Source organism: Narcine bancroftii, chromosome 12 (genome assembly GCF_036971445.1).
Source record: "Narcine bancroftii isolate sNarBan1 chromosome 12, sNarBan1.hap1, whole genome shotgun sequence".
NCBI classification, from domain to species: domain Eukaryota; kingdom Metazoa; phylum Chordata; class Chondrichthyes; order Torpediniformes; family Narcinidae; genus Narcine; species Narcine bancroftii.
Window position 1 is genome coordinate 100,621,918 of NC_091480.1, and position 27,517 is coordinate 100,649,434.

The 27,517-nt window shown below is 43.7% G+C and overlaps 1 protein-coding gene across 3 annotated transcripts in view; it reads right to left on the reverse strand.

Annotated features, from left to right (window-relative positions):
- kansl1b (KAT8 regulatory NSL complex subunit 1b) overlaps positions 1-27,517 on the reverse strand; it is a 155,807-nt gene that overhangs the window by 115,637 nt on the left and 12,653 nt on the right. Inside the window, exon 1 of one of the 3 annotated variants that reach the window (XM_069905228.1) lies at positions 4,300-4,389. The exons of the other annotated variants lie outside the window; for them this stretch is intronic. The gene's annotated coding sequence lies outside the window, so the exon portion shown is untranslated. Of the gene's footprint in view, positions 1-4,299; positions 4,390-27,517 lie in introns of those variants that run through there. 3 annotated transcript variants of the gene reach the window in all.

Genomic DNA, 27,517 nt, shown 5'->3' on the forward strand with positions numbered 1-27,517 from the left:
GAAATAAAGACTGGCAGAATAGCAAATTCTGAGATCAAGACAACAGATTAAGTTGAGAAGTTATCTACCTTGGAAGGTACAATGAAAATTTGGGATATTAGCACAAGCAATGAAAAGGCTACCATCCAGGAACAATTAATAATTTAACAAGTAATTGGACAATTTATTAGCCTTCATTAAAAGAAGCAAAGATTTGATGCAAGTTTGTAAGGCGTTGATAAGAGAAATACCATGTGCACTTTTGGTCTCCATTCCTCTAACATTGTGCGCTGCTATGGTTTCCACATTAAAGTTAGAGCAGAGAAGGTTCATATGGTTGATTCCTGTGAAGGAACTGATGTACAGAAAGGTTGAACCTCTTTAGGGTAAGAAGAATGAGAGTTAATCTTACAGAAATATGCAAGATTTAGGGGAGGGGAGGGTGACAGGGTAAATGCCAGAGGATGTCTCCTATTATCAATGGGACAGTTTCAGAGGGTGGTTGTCTATTGAGGTCAGAGTCTGAGGAGTTTCTTGGAATTCACTACTCCCTCTGGCTGTGAAGACCAAGTCTTTGAATATATTTAAGATGAAGAGTCATATCTGAAACATAAGGGCTGTAAGGGACAATCGGATAAAGTGGCAGAGATGTGGGGAAAATTGGATCGACCATGAACTGATGGAATAGTGGAAATGCTAATCAGTCAACTTGTGCTTTATTATTCTCTCAATGTGACAAGAAAAAACTTGCTCAAGTTATACCGAATGTTTTTCAAGAGTCTCTCTCATCTGCCTAACACCAAAGTCAACATAGCTGCATAATTTTAAACTTGGGCATTTAAAAGCTTCTCTCATTGCTCTGAAGAAATAGCCAGTGAACCAATGAATTGGGGGGGGGGGGGAAGAGAAAGAGTTGAACACATGTCCAGATTTCTCTGTAATAAATTATTGACCCCAACTGGATTAGTCTGTGCAACTAAATTGATTAATATTGATAAAGTTCTGCTAGTTGCCTTTAAACAACAGCACAACCAAAAAGCATGAGCAGAGAACATGCACAAACTTACTGCAGCACCTGAAGGCAAGGGGCCATCTCATTTGAAAATTAAACTGTTTCACTTCGTTCACACATTGGTTGGGCCTCATCGCAGACCGGGTGACCTGTAAACTTTGCTGATCACCATTCAAATATCATATACCATTTTGAAGGCCTGCAACAACATATTTCCAAAGGAGGCATCTTCATAAAACAAGAATTATTTTATAACAATCACAAACACAAAACCTGGTTGATATTCTCCTGCTCTGTGCAAAACAATGAATCAAAACTAAGCCCCAAGAACCAATTCCAACAAACGACTACAATACCAATTTCAATATGAATGACATTTATTTGTAGTAAATATTCCAATTTTCCCCAACAAAATTCACTCATTGCTAACTGCTTATTCAGATTTCTTCTTGAGATTAAAAAGCAATAGCAAAAGTATTCACAACTCATCTAATCATTCTACCGAAGCAATAATTAAAGTTTCCAGTACCGATTTAGGAAAAATGTTATCAAAAGAAACTTCCCAAAGAAAAATATTTCAAGCAGTTTAAAACAAGGATGAAAAGCCAAGGATTAATAGCTATTTAGAAGATTGATAGGAAAAAAAAATGGTACATCAAAAATTACATTCAATATAAATGAAGCAGTTGCCTTGCACAACTTGTTCAAAAACATCGATAGATCTGTCCTTGAGCCTCCATGTCGATGCAATTGTGAAGGTGGCTTCCCAGTGGCTATTCTCCGTGAGGTGTCTGAGGGGATTTGATATGCCACCAAAGACTCTCAAAAAGTTCTAACGTGTACCGTGGAGAACATTCTGGTCAGTTGCATCACTGTCTGGTACAGATGAGGCAACTCTCAGGGCAAAAGAATTTTTTGGGAGTGTTTATTCGGCCTGCAACATCACGGGCACCAGCCTTCACTTCGAGGACATCGACAAGAGGTGGTGTCTTAAGAAAGCAGCCTCTATCCTAAAGGCCATGCCCTCTTCACTGCTATTATCGGGGGAAAAGAACAGGAGCCTGAAGACAAGTACTCAGCAGCGCAACAGCTTCTTCCCCACTGCAATCAGATTCCTGGTCAAAGACCACAGCCTTACTTTAACATTTTCTTCTTGTACTATTCTTATTTAATTTGTCCGGTGCCTTATGTCAATGTTTGCACTGTCATGCTGCCCCACCAGTGAATTTTGTGAGATGCTCATGACAATAAATTCTGATGCCACAATACTAAAAAAGCTATTTTGACATGACACAACTATGTTGCCTGTTAGATGGCATTACAAACAAATTCAACAAATGAGCTGTTTGAACAATTGCAAACAGCTGACTGCAAACTCTAAGATGTTTGGCTGATACAATATTTCTATCACGTACATTTGAAACTGGGGAAATCAGAAAACGAATGGATGATAATTGAATTACAATAGCACTCCAAACTATCATTAACAAAGAATGGAAATTCTGTAAAAGAATGGCTGAGAAGTGAACCAACATCATACCTTTCCCTCTAAAATTTACAAACATCTTCAAGCCCACTTTTTAAGCTTATTATTGAGTAAAGTAGCAGCATGTAAATGTTTAAATGTTAATTTCCTGACTGAAGTCAGACACCGTGGTACCAAACAAAAAAAAAGATCAGGCAATTATTTCACTTAAAATAAAAACACAATGCTGGAGAAACTCAACAGGTCAAACGCTGTACATTATACAGCAAAGATCAAGTGGAGGGACAGAGGGACCTTGGAGTCCAAATCCATACATCCTTCAAGGTCGCTACGCAGGTTGATAGGATAGTTAAGAAGGCCTATGGGATGTTGGGCAGCACAGTTGGCGTAGTGGTTAGTGCAACATCTTTACAGCACCAGCGATCGGGGACTGTGGTTCAAATCCTGCACTCTCTGTGAGGAGTTTAAATGATCTCCCTGTGGGTTTTCCCCAGGGCTCCAGTTTCCTCTCAAATCTACAAGGGGGCGTGGTGAATTAGTTGTAAATTGAACAGCATGGTCTTGAGGGCCAAAATAGCCTGTTATTTAAATTCAATAATGGAGGACTGAGTTTGACTCTGGTAAGACCACACTTAAGAGTATTGTGTTCAGTTCTGGTCACCTTGTTATAGGAAGGATACGGAAGCTATAGAAAGGAGATTTACCAGGATGTTGCCTGGATTGGAAAATAAATTTGATGAGGCAGTTAGCAGAGCTGGGACTTTTTGAAGAAGATTCTGAGAGGCACAGATACGGTGGACAGCCAGCACCTGTTTCCCAGGGCAGGAATATCAAACACCAGAGGACAAATGTACAAAGTGAACAGAGGAAAGCTTAAGGGAAACATGGAGAGTTGTGGATGCCTGGAATGCCTTGCCAGGGATAGGGGTGGAGACAGAAATATTAGGGGCATTTAAGAGACTCTTAGGCACACAGTTGGAAGAAAAATAAGAGGACTACAAGGTGGGGGTTTAATTCTTTTTAAAAGAATATATGGGTTGGCACAACATTGAGGACCAAAGGGGCTGTACTTTAGGTTTCAGGATTGAACCCTTCATCAATATAGGCTGGCGCCCAAGTCGGATCTCTATCAGTTCGTTCTGTATCTTTACTAATTAAAAGACACCCTTTTCCTGCTGAGTCTCTCCAGCATTGTGTTTTTACCACAACCACGGTGTCTGCAGACTTTCGTGTTTTACTCGTCTCAATATTGGACTGGAAGTTTTCTTTGAAATCTCAAGCTGAAAGACAATATGGGTGGGAGTCCTGTGTGGACCTGGCTGCATGTTTCTTGAGCAGGATGGCCTGGAACCCCCATAAGGAAGAAACCACCGGGGAATTGTGCTCATGGGCGGCCATGAAGAAGGTGCCCGGGCTCAGCGGCCCCCCATCCCCGGGCGCTCACAACACAAAGGAAGCCGAAAACAAAACCACCTTCCAAAGGGCAAGCAGGCGGCGCGGGCTCGGCTGCCGGGGCGTTCACACCCAGGGGCGGCCAGCACATGGTGCAAGGGCACAGCAGCCCCGCGCCCAGCACATGGTGCAAGGGCACAGCAGCCCCCTGTCTGCCCCGAGACCCCGCGCCGGGAACCCCCCTCCGCCCCCGCGGCGCCGTCACGCGCCCGCCCCGCCGCATGATGCAATCGGCTGCCAACACCGGAACGGCCGGGCAACCCGGGTCCCTCAGCTACGCCACGGCGCGGGGCGCGAGCGGCCGCCACGTGAGAGCCGGACCCCCCCCCCCCCCCACCCCCGACCGCCGCCAGCCCGAGCCCCCACTCACCGCACGTGATGCGGCCCGGGCCCGTCTTGGGCCTCGGCCTCCGCCGCCGCGACAGCTTCGCGCACCTGCCGCTCCGCCGCCTCACGGGGAATGACGGAGCGCGCCCCTCGCCACTGCCGGAGCCGCGTCCTGGAGCCGCCGCGCCGCGCCGCGCTAATCCCGGCAGGCTGACACAAGGCGGTTGCAGGCCTCGGACTTCCGCCCGACGGCGCTGCTCGCTCACAGCAGCGCAGTAAGATGGCGGCCGGGCCTGGCGCTGCTCGCTGACAGGGTGCAGCCTTTCCCCCGACAACAATGCAGCGAGAGCCGCGGCCGCGCCGCCCCGCCCGGCCGCTGCGGGGCAGCAGAGCGCACGCCGCACCCTCCCAGCTGGCGCCGCGCCGCCAACCCACGCTGCTCACTGACTGCGTCACCCCACACACTCCGGAGTCTGGACCACAGATCCCGACCGCCCCCGCGGCCGCACCAGCCTGCGACCATTGGCCGAGACGCAGCTTGGCGCCTTGGAGGACCGCGCAGGCGCGCACACACTCCGGCGAGGCGGACCCCAGGACAAGCCGTCGCCTTCCCTCGGTCTAAAGTGATCAACACCGGGGAAGCCGGTCAGGGCTCCGAATTTTGCGAGGTAAATGAGCCCACGTGAAGAGTTGTCTTCAAGGCCCATGTCGGCGGCACAAGCCTTCGGCAGCCTGTTTCCCAGTGAAACGCGAGAAGGCCGGGCCGGGGAAACTCAGCCGGACGGACGTGGCCTTTCTATCGCAACGGTCCAGATGCAGGACAAGGTGTCGGGCCCTTCACCAACCACATCAAGACGTGAGGCAAGGAAAGGGGGTCTGCACACAGCACGATGCTGGAGCAGCCGGGCAGGTCACTCGGTCACCTTTATAAAGTAGCGCTAAAGATACAGAGCCAATGTTTCGGCTTGATGAGGGGCTCAAGCCTGAAACGTTTGCCTCAAAGTCCACTGTTTGACCTGCTGGGTTTCCCCAACGTTGGCAGAATTTATTGTCATAAACAAGTCACGAAATTCGGTGTTTTGTGACAGCATCATAGTGCAAACATTCATCTTACAATAACAGTGTATACTAAGTTAGTGCTACTGGGTGATAATCATTGAGGCAGCTCACACTATTATTCTTGGACACCAAGATGATTGATGCCCTTTTGAAGTAGGTGGGAACCTTTCAGTGCAGCAATGAGAGGTTGAACATGTGCATGAACACTCTGGCTCGCAGATTTTCAGTACCTTGCTAGGTACACAGTCAGGGCCTGATGCCTTGAAAGGGTTCATCCTCTTGAATGATGTTCTGATGTCATCTTCAGAGACCGATATCACAGGGTCCTCAGTCTTTGCAGGGATTCTAGTAGGCACAATTTGCTTCTAAAAAGCTGGCAGAGAAGGTGTTCAGCATCACAGCCTTCTATAGTGTTCTCCCTTGCTTTGTAGGCTGTAATGGCCTGCACTTTCTGCCAAAGCTGACATCTATCGGTCTCGAGCTACCTCCGGAATTGCCACTTTGCTTCAGAGATGGCCTTCCACAGGTCACACCCAGACTTCTTGAAGAGATCTAGATTCCTGCCCTAAAACATCCTTGTTCTTGCTCTCAGCAGGTTGTGAACTCTGATTCATCCAGGGCTTCTGGTTGAGGGGGAACCTGGTATGTGCCCATGGGCACACACTCGTCCACACAGGTCTTGATGGTCAGTGACACGTGTTGCATATTCATTCAAGTCTACGGATGAGTTCTTGAATATGTTCCAGTTCATCGATTCATTGTGCTTTTACTTCAACCACAGTATCTGCAGACTTTCATGTTTTACTTCTCTCACAGCAACTTCCTTTTCTTGCTGCTTTCATGGGCCATCTGCCAGAACATGAGCTTCAACAGTATTTTTTTCATTTTGAAAACCACAAAATGTCAGCAAGAGATTTGCTTTGGTTCTCAAACATTATCCACATCAGTGGTAATTGAAATTTAAATGTCTTTGAGGAGGCTGAGTAAGCCACCCTGTTGTTTCTTCAGTGACAGATCAAAATCCAATCAGACTTTTCGACTGAGGTAACAAATTCAGATATGACAACATAACTCGCAGCACAAATAATTTCACCAAGTCTTCCACACAAACATCAGGGGACCACTGTCGAAAATGTTGCTTAAAAATGTTCTGATTATCAAGCGTACGGAAACATTTCTCACAATGTCATATTACAATCCACAAGCAGCAGATATTCACTCAAGGGAACAGTGTCATGAGGCAATCTCCTCAAGAGTGACCGACTCCCTTCAGACTACACAAAATCTCATACCTCATTAAACAAGAGAAAACAATTACCACTTGATGAATCAGTGCTCCTCCAAATTAAACAACCCTTGAATGAAGCACTCAAAATAGCAAAAGGATACAAAGAAGTCTGGAAGAAGGGCCTCAATGTCCTTTACTATGACTGGCTTGTTATCAGCCCTGAAAGGCAGAGCTGCCAGGCAGTTTGGTGAGCAGTACTTGAGCAGTGAGTGAACCAAGTTTAGCAATTTTACTGCATCAGTCAGTGATAGCATTGGTTGTGGAGCTACAGTCCTTGAGATGACATCACCATTGTATTGTGCAAATCATGGAAAGATGGGTGATTTCAGAGAGGTCACAGCATGAAACTGGCCCTTTGACCCCACTCATAGAGGCCAACCAAACTGTCCATCCAAGCCAGGCTCATTGGCTTTTTTCTGATTCATGTCCCTCTGAATCTTCCCGATCCATACAACTGTCCAAATGTCTTTTAAACATTGTAATTGTAACCTCCTCTTCCACATTCACTGGTAGCTCATTCCCTTGACCCACAGGTGGCTCCTCAGGTCCCCTTTCAAGGTCAAGGAAAAGGAGGTATATGTCAGTTATATTAAAGACAAATGAGGATCTAAGGAAAAAAACAGATCCACACTGTGGTGACATAGGGTGAGATACTAAACAAGTATTTCTCATCTGTATTTATAGTGGGGAAGGACATGAAGGCTAGGGAACTCAAAAGTAAATAACAATATCTTGAACATAGTCTACACAGAAAAGGAGGTGCTAGAGGTTTTAAACACAGCACAACCATGAGCAGAGAACATACACAAACTTACTGCAACACCTGAAGGTGAAGTGGGCAAGGGCCATTTACACACTGGTTGGGCCTCATCATAGACCAGTGACTTGTAAAATTTGCTGATCACCATTCAAATATCATACATTTTGAAGGCCTGCAACAATATATTTCCAAAGGAGGCATCTTCACAAACCAAGAATTCTTTAATAATAATCTCAAACACAAAACCTGGTTGATATTCTCCTGCAAAACACTTAATCAAAAAATTTCAACACACTGTTTAAAAAAATGTACCCCTGATGTCTCTCCTAAACTCCCTCCCTTCACTTGGTACATATCTCCTCTGGTGTTTGCTGTTCCTGCCCTGGGAAAAAGGCACTGGCTGTCCACTCTGTCCATGCCTCTAAATCTTATAGACCTCTATTAATCTCCTCTCATCCTTCTTCGCTCCAAAGAGAAAAGTCCATTCACTGCTAACCTTGCCTCACAAGTCTTATTTTCCAATCCAGGTAAATCTCTTCTGCGCCCTTTATACAATGCTCGCACGGTAAAGATGAGATAGCTTTTCTCCAGGAGCATGAAGCATATTTACATAAATATGTTAGAACAGAAGTTCCTCACATTTAAAATATTAAGACATACAATAGCAGTCGACAGTACCCTATCCCCAAATGTTCTGGGAGTTCAAGAGTCTGATGGCTTGGGGAAAAATGCTGTTGCTCAATCTGGATGCAAGGGCCTGAGTGCTGCAGTACCTCCTACCAGATGGGAGAAGGGAAAACAGTTTTAGTTGAGGGGTAGGTGGAGTCCTTCACAATATTTATTGCCTTACACCTGCATTGTGTTGTAAATGTCCTTCATGGTAGGAAGAGAGCTCCCAATGATCTTTTTCATTATCCTCTGCAGGATCTTACAGTCCGATCCTTCCTATAATGAGGTGACCAGATCATAAAACAATACTCCCAAATGTGCCCTCACCAGAGATTTGTAGAGTTGTAAAATGACCTCTTGAATTCAATCCCCATATTAATGAAGCCCAACAAACCATAAGCCATCTGAACAATGCTATCAACCTGTGCGACAACTTTGAGAGATGTATGAATTTGAACCCCAAGGTCCCTCTGTTCATCCACACTCTTAAGTAATCAACCATTAACCCTGTACTCAGCCTTCTGGTTTGACCTTCCAAAATGCATCACCTCACACTTATCCAGATTGAATTCATCTGCAACTTTTCTGCCCAATTCTGCATCTTCGTCACCTCCTCAAAAAATTATCTAATTTGCATGAACTGCCCTCATAAAACCACGTTGACTTCCCCTAATCTGTCTATGTCTTTCCAAATGTGCACAAATCCTATCCTCAAGTATTGTCCCCATTATCTTCCTCCCTCTGATGAGGTAAATTGGCCTACAATCCTGAATTATCCCTATTTTCCTTTATGAATAAAGATACATTGGCTTCAGTCCTCCAGGGCATTGCCTGTTGTTAGTGAGGACACAACGATCTCTCATTTGGATTCTGAATTGGTAATCTCACTTGCCTCCTTCATAACTTTGGATATATTCCACCAAGCCCAAGGACTCATCCATCTTAATGCTTTTCAAAAGACTCAGCACCTTCTTCATCCAAATGCATCAACACATTCTCCATACAATGCTCACTATCTTCCATGTCATTCTCCTTGGTAAATACTGATGCCTCACCCACCTCCTCTGACTATATCACCATTTTCAGCTCAGAACAGGCCAGTTTGGCAATACTAGTCCATGCCGGAACAAATCCCCACCCTCCTAGTCCCACTGACCAGCACCTGGTCCATACCCCTCCAATCCTCTCCCCTCCATGTAATTATCCAGTCTTTCCTTAAATGTAAATAACGTCCTTCCTTCAACCACCTCTGCTGGAAGCTTATTCCACATCCCAACCACCCTTTGCATGAAGAAATTTCCCCTCAATTTTCCCCCTGCAATCTCAAACCATATTAAAGTTATTTTCACAAGGCATTAGTGATATCTCACAGAGTACTGTACACAGTTTTGATCACCCAGCTATGGGGAAGATGACTAACCAGGAAAATATGCAGAAAAGATTCTCATACGTGGTACTTGGACAGGTGGGCTTGAATTACAAAGGGAGGCTGAACAGGCTGGGACATTTCTTTCTGGAGGCTAACAGGGAACTGCTTTTTTTTTTAAATCACCAGGAGCAGAGACAAGGTCAATAGTCACAGTCTTTTTTCCTCAGGGTAGGAATATCTTCTCTGTGCTGCCTCCAATGCGAGCACATTCTTCAGTACAGAGATCAAAATGATTCTCTGCACTCCAACTGCAGTGTCATCAGTACTCTGTAAAGTTGATTCACTTTCATATGCTATCAAGCTTATCAATAAAAACAAAAGGGTATTTCAGCAACTGAGGTTGAAATTAAAAAGCAAACAGATTTGCTCCAAACATAGACTTGAAACTCAACCGAAAGCAGGAGCTCAAAACAGAAAATCTGGAATATTCTGAAGGGCAGGCGCAACTTTCATCAGTATTCATATTTCTGTAATTACTCTATTCCTTCCTCCGTTTTCAACCAAAGGTAAACACGATTTGTCTCCAATTCTGTCAACAGTGGAGATTAAACAAATGTACTCCGAGCCTCTACACTTTCTTCCCTTTCTTGGAATATTTTTCGATAATGATGCTGGACTAAGTCATACCTCCTCTTATAGAATGCTTGTCATGTTCAACACACATTCTTCTTAATTATATTAACATCCTCCCCTCTCTTGATGACAGTGATAAAGCATTTCTTGAGAACCTTGCCTGCATGCTGTGCTACACTCAAACGCTACCTTTTCAGTCCCCAAGTATATCTACCATTAACCTCTTTTACTTTATGTAGCGTTCAAGCATATTTGGATTTTCATTTGTTTGATTTGCACATTTTTCATGCCCATCATTGCTTTCCTGATTTCTCTTTTGATTTCACTGCTACAAAATCGACTCTTCCAGATTTGTGAGTCCATTTCAGCTGAAGTCACCTTTCCACTGGGTGGTAGTGTTTCCAAGGACAATTTATATGAATACTCTGTCCTTGTGAACTGACAGGTATTTAATCAGAGGAGAAAGGATGGGGACTTTGGAGCCAATTTTATCTTGGTACTTACATTTCACCACCCACCGCCCCAACCCAACTCACCAAGCAGGTCGTCAGACAGCATTATCTTTTTTTGTTCCTTCTCACCAGTCCAAAGTTGGTGGCACCAAACAATTCCTGTCCACTTCCCATCTCGAATAGTAGAATTGCAAAGTACTTTGAGCAGAAGGCAAAGAAACCTGAAGACCAATCCTCTATGTTCAAGAACATTTTCTTTCCAGCACCAATATCAGGCTCCCTTGTTACACCAACCATGGACTACTCCAACCCCACAAAAGGACTGTCTGCACTATTTATCTATTGTATTCATTGTCCCTTTTTAATTCAAATTATGTATATTATTGTGGCTGTTTTTTCACAAAATATCTGTTCAGCTGCACCAGAAAGAATTTCAGTAGATCTGTACATTGTACAACGAATGTAACAAAAGATCATTTTCATCATCTACTCCAATAATCACCTACTCCAATAATCTAACACCAGCAGGACTTCAGTGACAGACTGAACATTTTCTGGATAATTGGATGTCATTTTGTATCACAATTTCATTTCACTTTATTTTTACATGTTACATTGTTGGATAATACATTTTCCAGTGAATCCAGAGATTGAAATTGAGCAGAAAACGCACAATCTCCTGGAGCAAACATACCCATGTTCCTGATCCTACCTCCAGCTCAGAGTCTAGAGCTAAGGCCCTGACACATTCCTGTTCCCTGGCTCGGGCCACACACACAAAGCACCATTTCAAAATATGCAGATGCCACTAAACAGAGAAGTCTGGGAAATAGAGGGAAGGATAGCAGCAAGTATCTTAGATTTGATGTGCAGTGGAGGGTGGTCATTCCTGGTCCTCCTGAAATCCACGATCATCTCCTTTGTCTTGTCCATGTTGAGACTCAGATTGTTATTCGTGAACCACTTCATGAGATTTTCCACTTCTCTGTAGTGTGACTCATCGTTAATGCAAATGAGGCCATCTGCAAACTTGAATACACAGTTGGAGCTGGATTTGGCGATGTAGTTGTGGGTTGATTGTGTGAACAGGAACAGGACAGACTGTGGCCTTTCCATTAGGAAGTCCAGGATTCAATTACAAAGAGGGATGATGAATCCCAGTGAGAACAGCTTCTCCACCAGCCTCTCGGGAATGATCGTATTAAACACCAAGCTTGTCAATGAACAGCAGTCTTGCGTATGAGCCGTTGATCTCCAGGTGAGCCAGGACAGAGTGAAGCGACAAGGCTATAGCATTGTCTGTGGAACGGTTTCTTCTAAAGGCTGATTGAATGGGTCCAGCATCTCTGGGAGGTGTGCTTTGATCTATCCATCACCAGATGCTCAAAGGATTTCATAATGGTGAAGATCTGTGCCACAGGGCGGCATGGAGACCTGCTAATTTCGCCCTATTGGGTATTGGGATGGACTGCTGCAGCGAATGTTGACGATGTCAGTGAAGACATCTGTTAATTGGCCTGCTCAGTCCTTCAGTACCCTCAATTGACAACATTTATTGCTTAAATAGGACACAAAGAATTATAGAAGATCTTGGTTGTCTAGCACACAGTATGTTTGACCCGCTACCATCAGGAAGAAGGTACAGGAGTACCAAAAATTCAGAACTGCCAGGCTGGGAAATAGTTTCTTTGCACAGGCTGTGAGATGGATGAACATCTTGTCATTGAGCAAATGATACCAAAATATATATACAATTTATTTAAATTATATATTATTTTTGTGTGATCATTGTTTACATGTTTGTGCACCGTGGTCCAAAAAACAGTTTAATCAGGTTCTTTGTATGCAGTCAGATGATAATAATTTGAACTTGAAGGCACAGCTGAAATATTTGCAACTATGTTTATCCAGAAACGTCAAATAGGTCATCTCACTTTGCTTAATCAGCTCATGACTTGTAAGCAGCATATTAACGTGCTGAACAACCCTTCTCTGTGGAACCAAATTACAGACCTTGTGGAAAAAGAGCAAGGGATTGGGCTGAATGGATTGCTCTTACAGAGATTCACAAAGGAACTGCCTTCAATGCTTTCACAATTCCAAACTTGGTCTTATATGCAAGTGAAAACTATCTCCATGTCCAATGTTACCCTTCCACATTTTCAAAGACCTCTATCAGATCAGCTCTCAAGACTTGCATTTGAGAAGATGAGAGAAGAATTAATACTTTTGTATCAGAGTCATTATTTTGCACATTCTCCAGTAATTTGGAGAATTGGAGGTAAACTCATTGAAACAGAATCTTGAGAGCAATTGATGATTTCTGTTCCTCATTACAAGAAGGATGAAGAAGTTTCAGAGAGGGTGCAGAGGTGATTTTCCAGGATATTGCCTGGATTGGAGGCAAGGTTGATGGAACTAGGACTTTTCTTTTTGGTGTGAGGAAGGATGAGGTGGCTTAATAGAGGTATAAAAGATAAAGTGGCTACACAAGGTAGATAACCAACACCTTTTCCCAAGGAAACAAAACTAAATACCTGCAATGCATTGCCAGGTGCAGTGTTGGAGGATGATACAATTGGGATCTTAAAAGACTTAGATAGGCACATGGATGTATGAAAGAGGGTCATGTGTGTGATGTAGGGATGGGTTAGATAATTGTGCAAAAGGTTTACATTAGTCAGCACAAATTCATGGTCCGAAGAACCTGCACTATTCTTTGTGGCTGTTTCCTTGAAATTAGAGGTGATAGGTAGAAGGACAGAAAGCTAAGAAACGTTCTCTGACAGAAGGAAGAGTTGTGGGTGGTGAGCTGAGAAAGGGAGTAAGAGGAATGAGGGATAAGATGGGATGAAGGGAGAGGGTGAGAGGAGATTGGAGAGGTTGATATTGATGCTTTTGGTTGGAGAAGGAAGATTTACGGGTGGCCTTAACACGAGGCCATGTACAGGCATGTGAGTGTGGCAGTGGAGTGTGGAATTGAAGTTGGCTACTTGGGCTGTTGCATCAGATGGTGGTCAGCAAAACAATTTCCCAGTGTGCAACCAGTCTCCCTGAAGTAGAGGAGGCTTCATTGGGAGCACCAGATGCAGTGAATGATCCCTACAGGTTTACACATAAAACAAAGAACACAGTACAGGTCCTTCAGCCCTCAATGTTGTGCTGACCCATATATTTCTTTTTTTTTAAGTTCTGAACCCTCCCTAATTTTTCTTCCATCCATATGCTTGTTGAAGAGTCTCTCACATGCCCCTAATGTTTCAGCTTCCACCACCATCTCTGACAAGGCAATTCCAGACACATACAACCCTTCACTTTGACATGTCTGGTCTTTGCTGTTCCTGCCCTGGGAAACAGGTGCTGGCTGTCCACCTTATCTATGCCTCTCAGAATCTTTTAGCCCTTGATTAAGATGACTTTCTACCTGCCGAGGGAGTTCACCACCATCATCCTGGATGCAGTGTGCATTCTGCCCCAGGCTAATGTCAGGCTGGCTCTGAAGGGACTGAGCACTATAAATAATAGCCATGAGACAACACATCCTGATGCCAACCCTATCATTCTGAGGAACTTCAATCAGGCCAACCTGAAGAAGACTGACAAACTACCACCAACCTGTCACATGTGAGTCCATGGGATCCAACACACTTGGCCACTCCTACACCACCATGAAAAAAGTATACTGAGACATCCCGCAACCTCAACTCAGCAAGTCTGATCACCTGGCTGTACTTCTGCTCCCGGTGCACAAACAGACACTGAAGACCACAGAACCAATGGTGAAGATGGTGAAAGTGAGGTCAAGGGAGGCAGAGAAGCATCTGCAGGACTGCTTTGAATCGGTGAAATGGAACTTTTTCAAGAACTCATCCTTAGACTTGCAACAGGTGTCACCGATTTCATCAAGACCTGCACAGACAAGTGTGTTTCCCAACCAGAAGCCCTGGATGAATCAGCAACTGCTAACGGCAACAATAAGGGCGTTTAAGGCCAGGGATTGAGATTTTTTATAAGAAGTCCAGGTACAACCTGCGGAAGGTCATCTCTGAAGCAAAGTGGCAATTCTGGAGGAAGCTAGATACACGCCAGCAATGGCAGGGAGTACAGGCCACTACAGCCTACAAAGTGAGGGCAAACATTATAGATGGCTGTGATGCTTCATTACCTGAGGATCTGAACACTTTTTATTGCCCTCTTTGAGAAGAACCAAACAGTGCCTACTAGAATCCCTGGAAAGGCCGAGGACCCTGTGATATCTGTCTCTGAGGGCAATGTTAGAATATCATTCAAGAGGGTGAACCCTTGCAAGATGTCAGGTCCTGACGGCGTACTTGGCAGGTACTGAAAGTCTGCGCCAACCAACTAGCTTAGTGTTTACGGAGATTTTCAACCTCTCACTGCTGCAGTCAGAGGTTCCCACCTGCTTCAAAAGGGCATCAATCATCCCGGTGCCCAAGAAGAGTGTGAGCTGCCTCAATAGGCACTTTTAAGCCCTCCTGGGACCCAGGTGCAATTGCTGGGGCAAAGGTGATTCCAGCATCTTTTAAGCTGGAAGGGGATCGACCCACCCATTAAATCACCAACACGGCAATTTAAGGGGTATCCCGCCCCCACGATGATGCGGTAAGTGACACATCACGCACTCATGGGAACTAATGGTAAGTCTCCACCCTCCCCAGCACCCCCCCACCAGCTGTCAGTCACCCCCCCATTAGTCACCACCCATCGTCAATTACCCTCCCCCCTGTCAGTCGCCACCTCCACCATCAATCAACACCCACCCCATCAATAGCATCCCTCCCCCCATCAAAGTCCTGCTGCTGCAAACATTGAGCTGTGGCATTCGCAGAAGTGGCAGATTGCTGCCCCCCCCCCACTCCCCTCCTCCTCAGCAGCAGCCACCACTCAATCCACCCCCCCACCAGTGTCCTCTCCCCCTATGGCAGCAACCTCACTCCCCCTAAATGTAGCCCCCTCCACCCCGACCCCCACAGCAGTGACCCCTCTCTCCCCCCAATCATGGAAAGCACTTCAGCCAGGGGTTTCCCTGTGATGCCAGCACGCAAGCGCTGACATCACAGGAGTAACTGGGTCAGCCATTTTCCTGTTCAAGCTGCCAGTGGACACGACCTAGTTAAGTTTAACTGAGTTTTCTGACTACCTTGGAGGTAGGTCAGAGGACCAGTTGAATTTGGACCACGCTGACCGGGTCAGACCCTTTCAGTCTGCCACTTGAGTGGGGTGCTAACCAGGCAAATTGCCTAGTTAACTCAATTTTACACAGCAGCTTGAAAGGGCCTAATGACTATCGTCCAGTAGTACTAAACTCAACTGTGATGAAATGCTTTGAGATGCTCGTCATGGCCAGAATTAACACTTACCTAAGCAAAGATCTGGAAATTTGCCTATCGTCACAACCACTCAACACCAGATGCAATATTGCTGGCTCTCCACTCAACTCTGGATCACCTTGAAAACAGGAACAGGCTGCTCTTCATCCACTACATAATTCCCTCAATATTGGAAAAAAAGCTACAAGCTCTGGGCCTCCATATCCCCCTCTGCAACTGGATCCTTGACTTTCTCATCAGAAGACCACAGTCAGTACGAATTGGAAACAACATCTCTTCCTCACTGATCATCAACACAGGAACATCTCAAGGATGTGTGCTTAGCCCACTGCTCTACTCATCATGACAGTACGAATTGGAAACAACATCTCTTCCTCACTGATCATCAACACAGGCACATCTCAAGGATGTGTGCTTAGCCCACTGATCTACTCATCATGACAGCGTGGCCAGGCACAATTCCAATGCCATCTACAAGTTTGCTGATGACACTACAGTTGTTGGCAAAAATCACAAATGGCAACGAGGAAGTGTGCAGGAGGGAGATAGATCAGCTCGTTTAACGGTGTAACGACCACAACCTTGTGCTCAATGTCAGCAAAACCAAGGAATGTGTACTTCAGGGGGAAGTCAGGGGAACAAGACCCAATCCTCATCGAGGACTTAGTAGTGGAATGGGTCAAGAACTAGTTGCATCACTGCCTGGTATGGAGGCGCCAAATCTCAGGACAAGAATGAACTCCAGTGGGTTGTTAACTCAGCCTGCAACATCACAGGCACCAGACTTCACTCCATTAAGGACATCTACATGAGGCGGTGTCCTCAAAGACCCCCACCACCCAGGCCATACCCTCTTCATTCTGCTACCATCGGGAAAAACGTACAGGAGCCTAAAGACAAGCACTCAACTTTTTGTGTGTTTTTTTTTTAATATATATATATAATGTTGTAAGATGTCTATACAGGTACACGATCCTTTATCTGGAATCCTTGGGGGACAGTGTGTTCCGAATTTCGGATTTTTCCAGATTTCGGAAAGCCCACCCTAATTGTGCTGCCGTATCCACCCCCACCCCCTTCCAGCCACCTCCCCCGACCACGGTCGCTCAGCCACCCGGCCACCTCCCCTGACCGCCGGTCCCTCGGCCGCCGGCAGACTCCCCCGGCTGCCTCCCCTGACCGCCGGTCCCCACTTGCTGGATTTTGGAGCTTTCTGGATTTTAGATGTCTGGATAAAGGATCATGTACCTATAATATGAATGTTTGGACTATGAAGCTGCAGCAAACACCGTATTTCATGACTTGTTCAGGACAATAAATTATGATTATGATTCTGAAGTCTCTTCTCATCCTTCTACAATCCAAAGAGAAAAGTTTCATCTCTGCTAACCTTGCCTCATAAGACTTATTTTTCAATCCAGGTGACATCCTTTTTTTTTTATTTTTTATTTTTCACACTATGAACCATACTGACCAAAATGCACACAGAAATTTCCCTCTTGAATATACACAGTGTCATTTTCTCCCCTTTTCCCCCCTCCCTTCCCTCTCTCCCTCACCCTCCCCACTCACTCAACGTTCAACCTATATGATACATTAAACCTGTTAAACAAAGTAGTCACACAATGAAAATAAACAAGAAATTTGTGTCATCTACTTTTACATACTGGGTCAGTTCATTTCGTCTTCTTCTCCTGTCATTTTAGGTGGTGGAGGTAGGACTTCTCTATTGTGTTCCATGTACGGTTCCCAAATTTGTTTGAATACTGTGATGTTATTTCTTCTGTTATTTTTTCCAATGGAATACATTTATCCATTTCTATGTACCATTGCTGTATTCTCAGGCTATCTTCTAATTCCCAGGTTTACATAATACATTTTTTTCCTACAGCTAAGGCTATCATAATAAATCTTTTTTGTGCTCCATCCAAATTGAGTCCAAGTTCTTTACTTCTTATATTACTTAGAAGAAAGATCTCTTGATTTTTTGGTATGTTGCTTTTTGTGATTTTATTTAATACCTGGTTTAGATCTTCCCAAAATTTTTCCACTTTCTCACATGCTCAAATTGCATGAATTGTTGTTCCCGTTTCCTTCTTACAGCGAAAACATCTGTCTGATACTGTTGGGTCCCATTTATTTAACTTTTGGGGCGTGATGTATAGCTTGTGTAACCAATTATATTGTATCTTGCATAACCTCGTGTTTATTGTATTTCTCATAGTTCTAGAACATAGCTTTTCCCTTGTTTCATTCTTTATCTTTATGTTTAGATCTTGTTCCCATTTTTGTTTAGGTTTACAGCTTGTTTTCTCGTTCTTCTTTTCTTGTAGTTTGATGTACATGTTTGTTATAAATCTTTTAATTATCATTGTGTCTGTAATCACATATTCAAAATTGCTTCCTTCTGGTAACCTCAGACTGTTTCCCAATTTGTCCTTCAAGTAGGTTTTCAGTTGGTGGTATGCAAACATTGTACCGTGAGTTATACCATATTTGTCCTTCATTTGTTCAAAAGATAATAATTTATTTCCCAAAAAACAATTTTCTATTCTTTTGATCCCTTTTCTCTCCCATTCTCTGAAGGAAAGGTTATCTATTGTGAAAGGGATTTGTTGATTTTGCGTCAATATTAATTTTGGTAGTTGATTTTATTCCTTTCTACGTGAATCTTCTTCCAAATGTTGAGCAGATGGTGCAGTACTGGTGAATTCCTATGTTGCACCAACTTTTCATCCCATTTATATAGTTTATGTTCGGTATCTTCTCCCCTATTTTATCTAGTTCTAATCTGATCCAATCTGGTTTTCCCTTGTTTGATAAAAATCTGATAGGTATCTTAATTGGGCTGCTCTATAATAATTCTTAAAGTTTGGTAGCTGTAAGCCCCCTTGTTTGTACCCAATCCAGGTGACATCCTGGTAAATCTCTGCACCCTCTCCATAGCTTCAACATCCTTCCGATAATGAAGTGACCAGAACTGAACTCAATATTTTAAGTTTGGTCTCACCAGAGATTTGTAGAGATGCAACATGACCTCTCTATTCTTGAACTCAAAACACCCCTATTAATGAAGTTCAGTATCCCATAGGCGTTACCTGTGTGGCTCCCTCGAGGGATGAACCCAGGGTCCCTCCATTCACCCACTCTCTTAAATAATCAACTATTAACCCTGTACTCAGTCTACTGGTTTGTCCTTCCAAAATGCATAACCTCATACTTATCCAGATTGAACTCCATCTGTCACAATTCTGTCCAACTCTGCATCCTGTCCATATCCACTTGTAACCTTCGACAACGTTCAGCTCCATAACTCCTCCAACCTTCGTGTCGTCCACAAATTTACTGACCTATCTTTCTGCCTCTTCATCCAGGTCATTTATTAGGTGGAATAGGGTCTTATATATTAAAAAAAAATTGATTTTTTAAAAAGATTTTAGTTTGAGGGGATAACTTTCGTTAATTGTGGTGTAATACAATATGTCTCAGTGATATTTTTCCATTTTTTGATGGTAATCCTATTCTCCTCATGTATTATTTACCTGTAATATGATTAATAAAAAGATTTGTAAAAGAAAGAATACTTTTCATCCACTACTACTCTGCTTTCTACCTGCAAACCATTTATCCACACAACCAAGGTTCCATGGACCTCATGACTTTCTGATCATCTCTCATGGGGATCTTGGTAAATGACTTGCTAAAATCCATGTCAACCACATCTACTGCCCGACCCTCATCAATTTCTTTTGTTACCTCCTCAAAAAGCTCAAGTAGGCTTGTGAGGCATGAGCCATGCTGACTATCCTTGAGTAGACTGGACTTCTCCAAATGCTCACAGATCCTGACCTTAAGAATCCTCTCCAACAGTTTACACTCCACTGATGTTAGACTCACTATAATTCCCAGAATTCTTCCTATTCCCTTTTTTAAACAAGGGGACTAGATTTGCCATTTTCCAATCCTCTGGCACCTCCACTGTGACCAAAGAGGACTCAAAGATCATAGCTACTGCTCCAACTACCTCTTCTCTCACTTCCCACAGCAACCGAGGATATATCGATGTTTTTAAAGAGGATCCAACACTTCCTCTTCCTTAACCGCCACATTGTCCAGCACACAAACCTGTTCTATTCCGACGTCGCCCTGATCAAGAACCTTTTCTCTGTGAATACTGAACCAAAGTATTAATTCAGGACCTCCCCAACCTCCTCCCCCTCCAGGCATGTTGCCTATTTTATCGTTTAGTGGCCCCACCTTCATTCTCGTCATCCTGTTCTTCACATAAGCATAAAACGCCTTGGGGTTCTTAATCCCACACGCCAAGACCTTCTCGTGCCCCTTGAGCTCTCCTAAATCCTTTCTTGAGCTCCTTCCTGGCTACCATATACTTCTCATGAGCCCTTCCTGCTTATTATATCTAATGTAGGCTTCCATCTTCCTCTTGACCAGTTTCCTCACATGTTTTGTCATTTCCCATCATCTTTTCCTTGTCCCAGTGGGACAAACCTATCCTGAACCTAGTATAGGAGTTCTGTGCTTTCACCCTTGAACATCTGTTTCTCGCTAGTTCCTGCCTCATCCCTTCCCCAACTGAACACTTTCCCATGTTGTCTGCTTTCATCCTTTTTCGTAGCTATGCTAAAACTCAGGGAGTTGTGGTCACTTTCACCAAAATGTCCCCCACCGAGACATCCGCCACCTGACCAGGTTCATTATCCAGAATTAGATCCACTATGCCCTCTCTTCTCATCGGCCTGTCCACATACTGTGTCAGGAATCCTTCTTGGACACACCTGACAAATTCAGCCCCATCTATCCTTTGCAGTCAGGAGGTGACAGTAATTATTAGGGAAGTTGAAATCACCCATAACTACAACCCTATATTTCTGCACCATTCCAAAATCTGCCTGCTCATCTGCTCCTCAGGATCCTGGGGGCCTTTTGGGATTCTATAGACTACTCCCATCACAGTGATTGCTCCCTTCCTATTTCTGACTTCCACCCACACCAACTCAGTGTGCCCTCCTTCTGCAATGTCCTCCCTTTCTATACCTGTGATACTATCCCTGACACATTTCAACCCCTCTAACTGGCTACATTTATGCCTGCCCTTCCTCACAAACTCAGAACATAGATCATCATGCTTTTGGCCTTCTGCCCTATTCTCTGCACTCACATTCTGGTTCCCAGCCCCTCTTCAAACTAGTTTAAACCCTCCCCAACAGCTCTAGCAACCTGCCCAGCAGAACAATAGTCCCTTTCCAGTTCAGGTGCAGTCTTTTTGTACAGGTCAGACCTTCCCCAGAAGAGAACCCAATGATCTAGAAACCAAAACCTCATCACTACTCCTATCTATGTCATTGGTGCCCATGTTGTCCATGACATCTAGTTGCTCACCCTCCTCCTCCAAAATGCTGTGAACACGATCAGAAACATCCCTGACTCTGGCAGGCAACATACTGTCCTGGAGCCTCTAACTTACTCACAGAATGTTAAGTTTTGCTTCACTTCTGAATATTCGGATCCCCAAATAGTGCTGAAGGAGGTGTAAGTGTAAAAGACCTTCTTCTTTGTAGTCACAGGGGTAGTTACTGAGGGGGCAATTGGTGGGAAGGGATGAGTAGACAAGGGAGTCACAGAGGGAGTGATCCCTTTGGAAATTGAGGAGGGGCGGGGAAGATGTGTCTGCAGGTGGGATCATGTTGTTGGTGGAAGAAATTGTGGAGAATGTGTATGTTATGACAAGGGGAATTCTTCCCTTGTTGCATCCGATGGTGGAGGGGGGAAGAGGAGGCCAGGACAGATGTGAAGGAAACAGGTTTGGGTGAATACTCTTGAGCTCAACTCATATGGATCATCAGAATGCTAATCACTTGTGTATTTTCTTTTATTTGCTCATATTTTTTCATGCCTTTTCTTTTTCCCTTCCCTGTGCCCAGGTACAGAAGACCAGGACCTCTCGGTTCAAGAACAGTTTCTTTCCAACAGCTGCCAGGCACTTGAATCTCCCCGGTTACTCTCTGACACCATAAAAGGACTTTGAACTATTGTAAGTTATGTTTTTACACCTGAATAATACCGATTATCTATCCCTTCCATATTTTGTCTCTTTTTAATTCAATTGTCATAAGTTTTTTTTTTACCATACCTGTTCAGCTATAGAAAGTAAGAATTTTGATGCAATAAAATCATTACTATTCCAATTTCACTCAGGCTTTCTGCAGTATTAAACTCCAGAGTTTCTTTTCTTTTTACTCTTATTGTATGCACAATGCATCTTTATTATCAAGGGACCAAAATTTGGAACTCCCTGTAGCTTTTATGGAATCCTACTGAGAAATGCCTTCTTGAATGTGCCCCATTGCTCTGGCATTGTTTTATCTTCAAGGAAAAGTTTCCAGAAGACAGTTTTATCACTTTCTCAGTTTAGAAGAATGGATGTGGGCCCATTTTAGAACCTAATTCTATTTATATTTATTGAGTTCATCAATATTAACTGAACATTATCACTGCCACAAACCTACTCTCCCACTGATCATCTCCAGCACCTGCTCAGCCTCATCCATAAATCCAGAATTGTTGAAATGGAGTCAAAGACAAAGCACAATTTTGTTAGCAAGAATTGAAGGAAGGATTCAGAAACAAAGGAGCATGAGATTCATTTGTTTTATTCAGGAGAAATGGGAGCCAAGTTCCATAGGGGGATGGATTGGGTCCTGTTTATTGCCGCAATGATGATAGTCTCTTGACTCAAGAGCACTCAAATAGAAATATTGCAAGTTGGTTGGGAGGAATGGGCAGGCAATACAATTTTAATGATGTCAAGGCAAATCATGGTTTTCCTGTGTGTGATGGGGAGTGGGGTGTGAAAACCATGTGTGAAAAAAGCTGGCATTTTTTTCCAACCAGTTCAAATTGTTATTCAATGCAGCACGTCATGATTAATGACATTTCCAGACAAAGATGCTTCCTTACGCAGAACATATTATCAAGGTCATTTTAACATTCAAGACATAATAGGGGATAATGAACTGATGAGGAAAGATCAACTTCCATTGTGTCTTCCAGTGGAGAGCAAAATGAGGTTCTGGCAACAAATCACTCAGGATCTAAGCAGAAGAATGGTGGAAGTGAGGATTGCACAAGAGAACAGAATTGAAGGGACCGAGCAAATGGCTGAGTCATTGAATATGTTCAAGTGAGTAATCAAAAGAATTTTGGAGATCAGTGGAAATCAAAGCATATGGTTTTGGCACATACAAGTTGTTTCTCACCAAGGAGTCTAATGGCTGACTTCAAGTTCCTGGGTTCTTACCTCTCCCGAGTGAAATTGCCTCGTTTGCTCAGGCTTCATGCAGCTTCAAACTGAACTAAGCACAAATCCTCCTTCACAAATGTTGTAACTACCAGACATTATACAGAGAGAATTGGGTTGACTCACAAATTTCAAATGGTATCCAACAGCCCACAATGCTTGTCACTGACAAGACAACATAAAATCAAACTCAGGTTCACAAAAAAGAATTCAACTGAAACCACAAGATGATGACTCTGAACGTCAAAGATAATTATATTTTTCAAAGATGTTTTACTCATCGTCCCTTATCAACACTCCCAGCTGTTGACTTGGAGTAATTTCACATCAGTGGATGGTGAACTGACACTCAGACTGAATTTCTAAAGCTCAGTCAACTAAAAGCCCAAGTAGCCTTGTGTTTGGTGGGTGTTGCTGGAACAGCACTGCATTGGAAGAGCAGGGGGTTCAAGAGTGGCCAATTTCAAAGCAAGAGACTACAGTTGCTGGAATCGACCAAAATGCAAACTATGGAGGAACTGTGGAGTACATTGTTCAAAGTTGGGAGTGCCTGATAAAAGCCATTTTTATGGAAATTTCTTGTTGTAAAAGTAACCAGTCAATGCCCCTTAGTGAAAGTGTCCCAATTTAAGTCCCCCAACAAACATCATAATATTTACCACAAACCTTCCATTCAAGGAAGAGTACAACTCCACAAATGCAAGACAGCTGCAATATTCCATCGTGCACAATCCCAACAAAGCTATGTCTTCCATGCATGGAAACTGAAAGTAAGGCAAAGAATCAGAGGGGAAAAAAAAAACCATTTAAAAAAAAATTTAGACACACAGGACAGCAACAGGCCCTTCTGGCCCACAAATTTTTAAAATTGGAATTAAAATAAATAAATAAATGATGCGTTGAGCTGTTCTGCATAAAGAAGCACATCTGCATGGAAAACGTGATTCACATGAACAAAAATTCTTCTCTTACCCAGGGAGACAGTAAATTTCTAGATTAACAATCCAGAAGCTAGAGTTCAAATCTCACCACAGCAGCTGTGGAATTTAAATTTCTGTAATAATCTGGAATTTCAAGAAAAAAGCTACAACCACTTTTAATACCGTAAAGGCCTGTTATCCAGCACCTGTTTCCTGTTGCTTGAGACTTACTCTTACAATGTCAAATTAAAACTTATCCGCTGCCTCATGATAAGGATTTTTTGCTGGTTGCTTAAATTCCAAAAACCAGGGGTTTTACTGTAAGATTGTTGAAAAAAATCCCTCTGGTTTTTCTGAAACCTACCCTATTTTCTCAAAGGTGGCAGAAAGCTACAAAATAGATGTGACCAACATAGAGGTGACTGGAGTTCAGTGAAACACTGGCACCTCACACTTACAAGCAAGGACAGCCATACAGCAGACGCCAGCCAGATGGATTCCATCCTGTGTGAAACACAAAAGTCTGCAACGCTGTGATTGTAGGAACTCAACCGGTCTTTTTAGCATCCTGTCCACATCTAAAATTACAAGTGGCTGCCTAACATAGTTCACAAAACTATAAACCAAGACAGATATGAGCACCATGTACCCAGCTCCATCAAGTGGCAAGAACCTGAACAGCACTGTAAAATATCAGACACAAGGTCACGTACAAATGTGGAGCACTTAACGATTATCGTGACAGTTTATCACAACTCGTACCTTTCTGCCACAATCTCCATGGCCATGACACATCACCTCTCTGTTGTAACCTCCCAATGCCATGCCCCACTGCTCACTTGGATCTGACAATGGCTGTGAGATTGTATTCAAATCCTCTTAAAGCTAGCACTATCATTTTGGACCAATACATTAAGGATCCAATGATATTACAGTCCCCTAGACATTAGTGGTGATAGAAACTAGAAATTAGAGATGCATTAAATCAGGGTACTGGAATTCTGGATGACTTGAACGACAGAAGATTGGGCAAACCTAAGGAGATGAGGGCGGGTGGGTGCCTCAGAGCATTGTGATCTAATATGATGAGGACCCAACTCAAGAATAGACAATCCTGAACCAGTTTTTCTGCAGAGATAGGATGAATTGACAATTTTGAGCAGATTGCTTGGGGTCAAGCAATCATAACATGATAGAATTCTTCAATAAAATGAGAGTGAAAGAGCTGATTCTGAGACTCGGGTTTGAAGTTTACTTTATTGATTCTGAGTCTCAATAAAGTAAACTTCTGAGGTGTGCTTTATTCACCAGATTGGGTAATGTAATAGGTTGATAATGGATCAGCAAAATCCATCATTTAAAGAGCGTACAGATGAAATACATTTATTTATTCCTGTCTAGTGCAAAGTAAAACAGGTATTAGAATTTTTTTTTAAATGCATTTGCTGGAAGCTTCAAAGAAAATGCTGAGAATACTCAGCAGATGAGGCAGCGTTTGTGGAACGAACATTAACCTGTCAGGTCTTCAGACCTTTAGAATGGAGAAAGCTTTCTGTTGTTGAGAAGATGAAAAGGAGATGGATTATACAGTCAGCATCTCAAAGCAGATTTTGCTTCTCAATCTGTGCAGTTTTTCTTCCAATCACAAATTCAGAAAACAAATTATCTGTACGGCAATAGATTGAGCTGACAGATTTGTGCACCATTTGCCAAAAACAATAGGATTACATCAAATAGAATGAAAACTGCTGGAGGAACTCAGTGGGCCAATCATCATCTATAAAGTGAAATGAATTATCAACATTTCAGGTTGAGAACTTCCAAGAGATTCCACTTGCCATCCTCCAGCCTCCTTCTCCATCCTTACCCTCCCGACCTGACTCTTCACCATTTGTTCCTCTTGCCTCATCCACCTTGCCTGTCTCCCAATTCCACCACTCCTCCCATCCTCACTCCACCAACTTGCCACCACCCTCCTCTTTATACTATTCATTCTACTCTCAATCCTGATGTACACACTTGACCTAAAACGTTGACACCCCTCCTCTGATGCTGCTTGATCCACAGTTCCTCCAGCAGTTTTATTTGTTGATCCAGATTCCAGCTTCTGCACTCTCTCTTGCCGTAATCAGACTGATTAAGCTGGCATTCAGAAGAACCTTGTGCTTTTTTGTTTGTTTTGTGTGGGTGATGGGAAGGTTAATGGTACATTCCAAGCAAACCAGGTTATACCAATGGAGGTAGTTAAATCTGCGAAGGGACCATTGGAAGACACGGCACTGGCAAGTGTAACAGCAATGGCCTTCTGCTTCTCAAGACATGTGCCACACAAGACCTTGTCATCACCAACACCCTGTTCCACCTACCCACCCGCAAGAAGACGACGTGGATGCACCCAAGCTCAAGGCACTGGCATCTTATTGATTATGTCATCACCAGGAAGAGGTACAGGGAGCCATGTGTGGTGACAACTGCTGGACCGACCACCGCCTCATTGTGTCCAAGTTCAGGCTTCGCATTCTGCTCATGAGAAGACTCAAAGGGCAGAAGACTGCAAAGAGGCTGAATGCCTCCAAGCTGAAAAATAGCAGGGTTGTAGAAGAATTCGCTGATGACCTTGAAGGCAGACTATCAGACACATCACAGTAAGATGGTACCAGCGTTGAGAAACAGTGGACGGCCTTCAGAGACGCTGTCTACACTACTGTCCTCAAACATCTCAGACCAACAACCTGAAGAAACCTAGACTTGTTCGATGAGAATAGTGAAGAAATACAGGCATTACTAACAGAGAAACATCAACAGTATAGAGCGCATCAGAATGACCCCATGTCACTAGCCAAGAAAGATGCCTTTGCCAACGCAAGAAGAAAGGTGCAGAAAAAACTTTGAGATGCAGGACAGCTGGTTCAGCAAGAAGGCCGATGAAATCCAGGGATAGGCAGACAGCCACGACATAAAGAACTTGTACGATGCATTTAAGGCTGTATACGGACCCCAGTCCTCCGGATCCTCACCCCTTCTCAACGCAGATGAGACGTAGCTGCTGACAGAGAAAAAAGCAGATTCTGGAGTGGTGGGCTGAGCACTTTAACAAATTCCTTAACCACTCTGCCAGCATCAATGACGAGGCCATCGCCCGTCTGCCCCAGGTAGAGATCAACAACAACCTCCCCACAGTAGATGAAGTCAAGAAGGCAGTGAAGCAACTCTCCTGTGGCAAAGTGCTAGGACCCGATTCAATTCCTGCTGAGGAATACAGAGAAGGAGACCCTGTCTTGATACAAAAGCTGACTGTACTCTTTCAGTCCATGTGGAAAAAGGGCAGGTCCTGCAACAGCTGAAAGATGCCAACAAAGTGCACATCTTCAAGAGGAAAGGCAACCGCCAGTCTTGTGACAACCAGTGAGGCAGCTCCCTTTTGTCCATTGCGGGGAAGATT